This window comes from Phocoena phocoena, chromosome 3 (genome assembly GCF_963924675.1).
Source record: "Phocoena phocoena chromosome 3, mPhoPho1.1, whole genome shotgun sequence".
In the NCBI taxonomy this organism is placed as follows: Eukaryota; Metazoa; Chordata; class Mammalia; order Artiodactyla; family Phocoenidae; genus Phocoena; species Phocoena phocoena.
This window is the reverse complement of record NC_089221.1, coordinates 110,498,456-110,505,456: the sequence shown is the minus strand read 5'-3', so window position 1 is coordinate 110,505,456 and position 7,001 is coordinate 110,498,456.

Below are 7,001 nucleotides of genomic sequence, written 5' to 3'. Positions count from 1 at the left end.
CGTGGAGACGGCCTCGGCGGGCCTCGGTGGGCCCATCCTTGAGTTTACATCCGAAGGAGCCCTGGCTGGGCTGAGGAAGGCCGCGAGACTCGTGACCTTGGCGGCGTTTGAGGCCGAGCTCGCTGGCCCAGCGCGGAGCCCGGGCGAGCCGGAAGCTAGGCTCAGGTATTAAAAATACTGCATCGCCCCCCGCCCCTTACCGAAGCCAAAAGGGGCACTGTGACTGGCCCAAGGTCTCGTTGCTAGTTTACTGCCCTTGACACCGCCCATTTTTGTAAGAGTGACCAGGATTATCTTGAAACCGGAACCGTTAACTACCCCAATGGAGAGCCTGGGAGCAAGGACTTAATTCTAATCCAAATGCCCTTTTCATATTTTGGTCTGTAACAAGCCCTTTTGTTGTCCTTTAACTTCAAACAAATGTAAAATTTTAACTTCGAGATTACTGACGATCCCAGCCTAGGATTAATTGTTCCCCTCAGGTTAGTTATTTCTGTACAGAGTTAAGAGTTGAAGGGTAATTCAAAAAAGCAACTAGGTGATTCTAAAGCTTCACTGTCCCATAGAATAAATAGCTACATTTGTAATTTAAAATTTTCTAGTAGTCATATTAATAAAGTTACCAGATTTAGCACATAAAAGTATAGGACACCCATTTAAAATTTGAATTTCTGATAAACAACGAATTTTTTTTTTTTTTTGGCCTCGCCCTGTGGCTTCCGGCGTCTCAGTTCTCCCACCAGGGATTGAACCCTGCCCACGCCAGTGAAAGCCGGGAATCCTAACCATCAGGCCACCCAGAACTCCCAAACAACAAATAATTTTATACTAATAAAATATGCGCAGGGACATATGAAATTCAGATGTATTGTGTTAGGGCAACCTTACATAATAAAGTCAAAAGAAATGGGTGAAATTAATTTTAATAATATATTTAATCCAATATATCCATAACATTATTATTTCATAACATAATCAATATAGAATTTATTGAAATATTTTACATTCTTACATAAATAAGATCTTATATTTTTAAAATTTTCATACTAAATCTTAAGAATCCAGTGTGCATTTTATAACACATTTCTCTTTGTGTTAGCCACACTTTTAAGAGCTCAGTAGCCACATGTAGCTTGTGGGCTATCTTATTGCACACACTGTTCTAAGGCCTTTTAGAACTAGGGTTGCTAAATTTAACATTGGAGCATTTTCCTTTTTATAATAATAGTGGCTTAGTGATCGAAAGAGAACTAAGTGCACACTTTTAAATGTAATCTGTTGGATAAACTATTTAATAGTGATTGTATTCTACACTGAAAATAAAAAGAGAGGGGGAAGCTAACCTTGCCAGCATGTTTTACACAAAGAAATAATCATTTCCATAAATCACAGATTTCTTTTTTTATAAATTTATTTATTTATTTATAAATTTATTTATTTTTGGCTGTGTTGGGTCTTCATTGCTGCCTGTGGGCTTTCTCTAGTTGCCGTGAGCGGGGGCTACTCTTTGTTGCGGTGCGCGGGCTTCTCATTGCGGTGGCTTCTCTTGTTGTGGAGCCTGGGCTCTAGAGTGCAGGCTCAGTAGTTGTGGCACACAGGTTTAGTTGCTCTGCGGCATGTGGGATCTTCCTGGACCAGGGCTCAAACCTGTGTCCCCTGCATTGGCAGGCAGATTCTTAACCATTGCGCCACCTGGGAAGTCCCACAGTAGATGTTTTTTAAAAATTAGGCTAAAATTCTTAACACAGGTCTTAGTCATTTCCTTTATACTTACTATCCAATATTCCTGCCTCTTAAAGACACCCGGCCAGGATTAAATGTGCTTAATCCTTTCTAACATCTTATCTCAAGTAACAGTCCTTTACTGGAACTAACAGAAAAGGAAAAACGAGCTTCTTGAACATAAAGTTTTTTTCTCGTATCAACTCTCAAAATTGTTTTAATATTTCAAAGTAAACAAAAGCTTCTATGAGAAAAATGCTGACCTGTGTCCAGACCAAACAAGGTGAAAAAGTCTTATTTTAAGAAATATCAGTTGGGCATCAGAAAACAGTCCTGAAAGGGTTTGGAAACAATTCACCAGGCTACCAAAGAAGCTGCAGATCCTGAAAAGAAAATAAACCATTTCTCATAAATGGCTTGTCCACATGCACAAAGCCAGGAGCAACTCAGGGCCTTCCAATCCTTGGTGGGGCATGGATTACTCTTTGAATGTTATTTGAACTGCATCTTTTATTTATTTATTTATTATTACTATTTTCTGAATTATTTATTTATTTATTTTTGGCTGTGTTGGGTCTTCGTTGCTGCCTGTGGGCCTTCTCTAGTTGTAGCGAGTGGGGGCTAGTCTTCCTTGCGGTGCGCAGGCTTCTCATTGAGGTGGCTTCTCTTGTTGTGGAGCATGGGCTCTAGGCACGCAGGCTTCAGTAGTTGCAGCACTTGAGCTCAGTAGTTGTGGCTCGCAGGCTCAGTAGTTGTGGCACACGGGCTTAGTTGCTCCGCGGCATGTGGGATCTTCCCGGACCAGGGATCGAACCCGTGTCCCCTGCATTGGCAGGTGGATTCTTAACCACTGCGCCACCAGGAAAGCCCTGAATTGTATCTTTTAAAAGAGAGGTTGAACTCAGAATCTGAGAGAATCAGTTACCTGAGGCCCTTTAACCCTCAAAATTCTGAATTGGGATGTTCCTATTTTATAAATAAGAGAAAATAAAACTGATTTATATGGTAGATAGCAGATTCAGGGTTAGAACCCTAGATTAAAGGAATTAAAATGTTAGCAGATGTGGTAGTTGGTCTCCAAGCCAGCACCCTATGATCCTTGAATCCTGGTATTATGTAACAAAAATCAAAATGGAGTCAGTATTGCTAAGAGAGCTTTATAAAATGGAGGCAGAGGCCATTAAAGAAGTATGATTTATGGACATCTCAGTCTGGATGGAATCTGACGTTTTGACCTGATGCAGTCATCCAGAACACCTACCAGAAACTCAAGCTAATTACTGGGACCCTTACCCTAAATTAACTTGTGATAGTCTATCTACTTATCAGACTCCTACCCTAAAACAACTCATGATTCCTTAAGGACAATTATTTTCTGACATGCATCAGAGTCAATTATAATTCTTGCCAGGCAGCTTTTAACAACCTTCGTGACTTTTTGTCTGTATAAGCCCCTGACTCTTTCTCTTCCACGGAACACTCCTTCAGGGTTACCCTAATCTGTGTCTCCCGAATTGCAATTCCTTTTTTAAAAATTTATTTTTATTTTTTAAATATATTTTTTTATGTGGACCATTTTTAAAAAGTCTTTTTTGAATTTCTTACAGTATTGCTTCTGTTTTGGTTTTTTGGATGTGGGATCTTAGCTCCCCAACCAGGGGTTGAACCTGCACCCCCTGCATTGGAAGGTGAAGTCTTAACCACTGGACCGCCAGGGAAGTCCCCCAAATTGCAATTCTTAAGACCCCAAGTAAACTCTTTTCTTCCTTACAGCCTCCTGCATTTTTTTTTTTTGGTTGACAGTATTCATATCCTTGTGTAGGCTCCTCCCACTTCATACCAGGATTGGTCTGTGTGACCAACAACATATAGCACAAGTGATGTTTCTTCACTTCAGTGATTACATTACAAAGTGACTTCCCTCTTAGATGTTTTCCCTCCCTCTCTCTCTCTATCTCTTTCTTTGGGAGAAGCAATCTGCCTGCCATGTTGTAAGCAGCCCTTTGAGTGTCCCAGGTGATGGCAAAGAATGAAGACTTCTGCCAACAGCCAATGAGGAACTGAGGTGCTCTGACCTGATGTGAGTGAGCTTGTAAGCGACAACTTCAGCATTAGTTGAGTCTTTAGATGACTGAAGACCTAGCCAATAGCTTGACTGCAAACTCATGAGAAACCGTGAACCAGAACCACCCAGCTAAGGTAGCTCCCAGATTCCTGAACTTTATCAATTGTGAGAGATAAATGTTCATTGTCTTAAGCTGCTAAATTTTGGGGTACTTTGTTATGCAGCAATATATAACTAATGCACAGATTATTGAACAATATGTTGAATTAAAATACAGAAGAATAAACATCTATAACTCCTTGATTTGTTTTACCTTCTATTCAACAGAATTTTTAATTTATTTCCCTGACAAGAGACAGCATAGTGTAGCATAACCTCTGTATAAAGATCAGTATTCAATTGCTGACTCCTTCAAGTCCTAGCTTGGCAAGTTTTTATTTATTTATTTATTTAATTTATTTTTTGGCTGTGTTGGGTCTTAGTTGCGGCACGCGGGATCTTCATTGAGGCATGCGGGATCTTTTGTTGCGGTGCGCGTGCTCTTCCTTGCAGCGCACAGGCTTCTCTCTAGTTGTGGCTTGTGGGTTTTCTCTCTCTCGTTGTGGCACGCGGGCTCCAGAGTGTGTGGACTCTGTAATTTGCAGCATGTGGGCTCTCTCGTTGGGGCGCGTGAGCTCAGTAGTTATGGTACGTGGGCTTAGTGGCCCCACGGCATGTGGGATCTTAGTCCCCTGACCAGGGATTGAACCCGCGTCCCCTGCATTGTAAGGCATATTCTTTACCACTGGACCACCAGGGAAGTCCCTTGGCCAGTTTTTAAAGCTTTCCAAGCCTCAAATTCCCAGATGATAGTGCTTAGCTCAGTGCCTAGGACACATTAAGTGTGAAATAAGTATTAGCCATAATTAATAGTTTTATTTTGATTACTGACTCTAAAGAAGCACCTTTGGACGTGTCTGTAGGTTGTGTGGGATGAAGTAGTCAGTACTTACTTGCCTGAGGAAGAGGAAGCCTCCAAAGAAAGAACTCCTTTGAGAAAAAAAAGAGTAGAGGGTCCAGGCTTAGTCCAGTATTAGAGCTTCTGCATCAGAATGGAGGAGGATTCAGAGGGTCTGTCCAGCCTCTGCTGTTGACCCCACAGGTCGTGTATGGATTTTATAGAAAAGGGACCTCGAGTAAAATCTGAAATAGCTATTTTTGCCAAGATCTCTATGAGACATTGTTTGCGTTGGCCTCATAACATCCAAGTGTGACCCAAGAGTGAAGGAGCAGAAATCTGTCCACCTCATCAGACAACACCCCAGGTGGCATGTCATTACCTATGCATATCAGCATTTTGGTTACAATAGAGCAGCTGCATCTGAGCTTGGCATAGCGAGACTTCAGGTGTCAGTGGGTATGCAGCACTTTTGTGCTCTTCTCCAGGGGTCCACTACAGATACATCTCAGAAAAAAAAAAGATAAAAGTCTTTGTTCATGAGCCCAACTGTGGTTGGAGGTTTGACTTTGAAGGAGATTGGAGTTGCACAAACAGAAGGGCCAGAGAAATCACATTTGTACTGTTATTATGATTCTACGTTTTAATGCTAGTCTATTTTGGCCTGGACAGATAGGTAACTAATCATGAAGAGAGTGGGCCTTGAAATATTCTGCAGACTAGAAAATTATATAATCAAATACTTTGAACAATTTTTTAAGGACTTAGATGTCCAGACTTTTCCTTTGAATGAGTATAATTTCCAATGTGAAAACCCACAATTTGGCTTCAAGAGACACATGCGAGTTTTTAAATCCCATATAAATAATTACTCACTGCCACAAACTTGAGTGGGAGTAGGAATGTAAACTTGTTCCCTTCAGGTATACCTACATAAAGTGAGATGTGAAATAGGCTGCTTCTATTTTAAAGGCTGGTTATCACATTCTAGAATAGATGGAAAAGACATTGGAGACAGCTAATGTTAGAAATACAAGTTTTCCCCAAAGGCTTTTATGTATGTATGTGACACAGAAGGAAAATGGGTTCATTAATGTTATTTACTTCTTCGTTCATTCAGCAAATATTTGAAAAGGTTGTTATGTGCCCAACCCTTTTCTGGGAATTGAGAAAAGAAACAAGATTTCTGTTCTCACGGAGTTCACATTTTAGTTGTGGGATGGTGCTACTGACAATAAACTTGTGAAGATAAATAAGAATTTCAAATAGTGGTTAAGTGACAAGTAGAGATAAAAGAGCATGATGGTGTAAAGAGTGACAGTCAGTGGGTGGCTACTTTAGACTGGTGAGTGAATATTTTTCTGAGAAGGTGATATCTGAGCTGAGACACAAGGGTGAGAAGGAAACTATCATGTGAGGAATTGGGAAGACAGTGTTCCAAGCAGAGGAGCAGCAAGTGCAAAGGCTGTGAAGTGAGGGCATGCGCTTGGGGTGTTGGAGCAACAGAGAGAAGACCAGCGTGACTGGAACATAGTGATCAAAGTGAGTAGTGGTGGGACATAAGGTCAGAGATGTTGGCAAGTGGCCAGATCATCTAGTGCCTTGTAGACAGTGGCAAGGAGTCTGAATTTCATACTTGGTGCAATGAGAAACCATCAGAGCATTTTTTTTTTTTTTTTTGCGTTATGCGGGCCTCTCACTGTTGTGGCCTCTCCCGTTGCGGAGCACAGGCTCCGGATGCGCAGGCTCAGCGGCCATGGCTCACGGGCCCAGCCACTCCGCGGCACGTGGGATCTTCCTGGACCGGGGCATGAACCCGCGTCCCCCGCATCGGCAGGCGGACTCTCAACCACAGCACCACCAGGGAAGCCCCCATCAGAGCATTTTTAAGCAGAGAAAGGATAAGGTGTGATTTCTATCATTAAAAGAGTGCTCTGCCTCTATATAGATAATTGACTGTAGAGGACAAGCATGAAAACAGGTCAACTGGTTAGGAAGCTATTGCAGCATCCCAGGCAAGAGCCTTGGATGGCCTGAAGTAGAGTGGTATCTGTGGAAGAGATACATGGATGAATTCAGAATACATTTTGCAAGCAAAAGGTAACATGACTTATTATTGGATATGGGCATGAGAGAAGAAATTAAGGATGACTCCTGGATTTTTGGCTTGAGCAATTTGGTGCCAGTTTTTGGAATGAGGAAATTGGGTGGGATAGGGGGTTTAGGAAATTAAGAATTTTGCTTTATTTTAATTAAAACATTTTTTATCATGGTAAA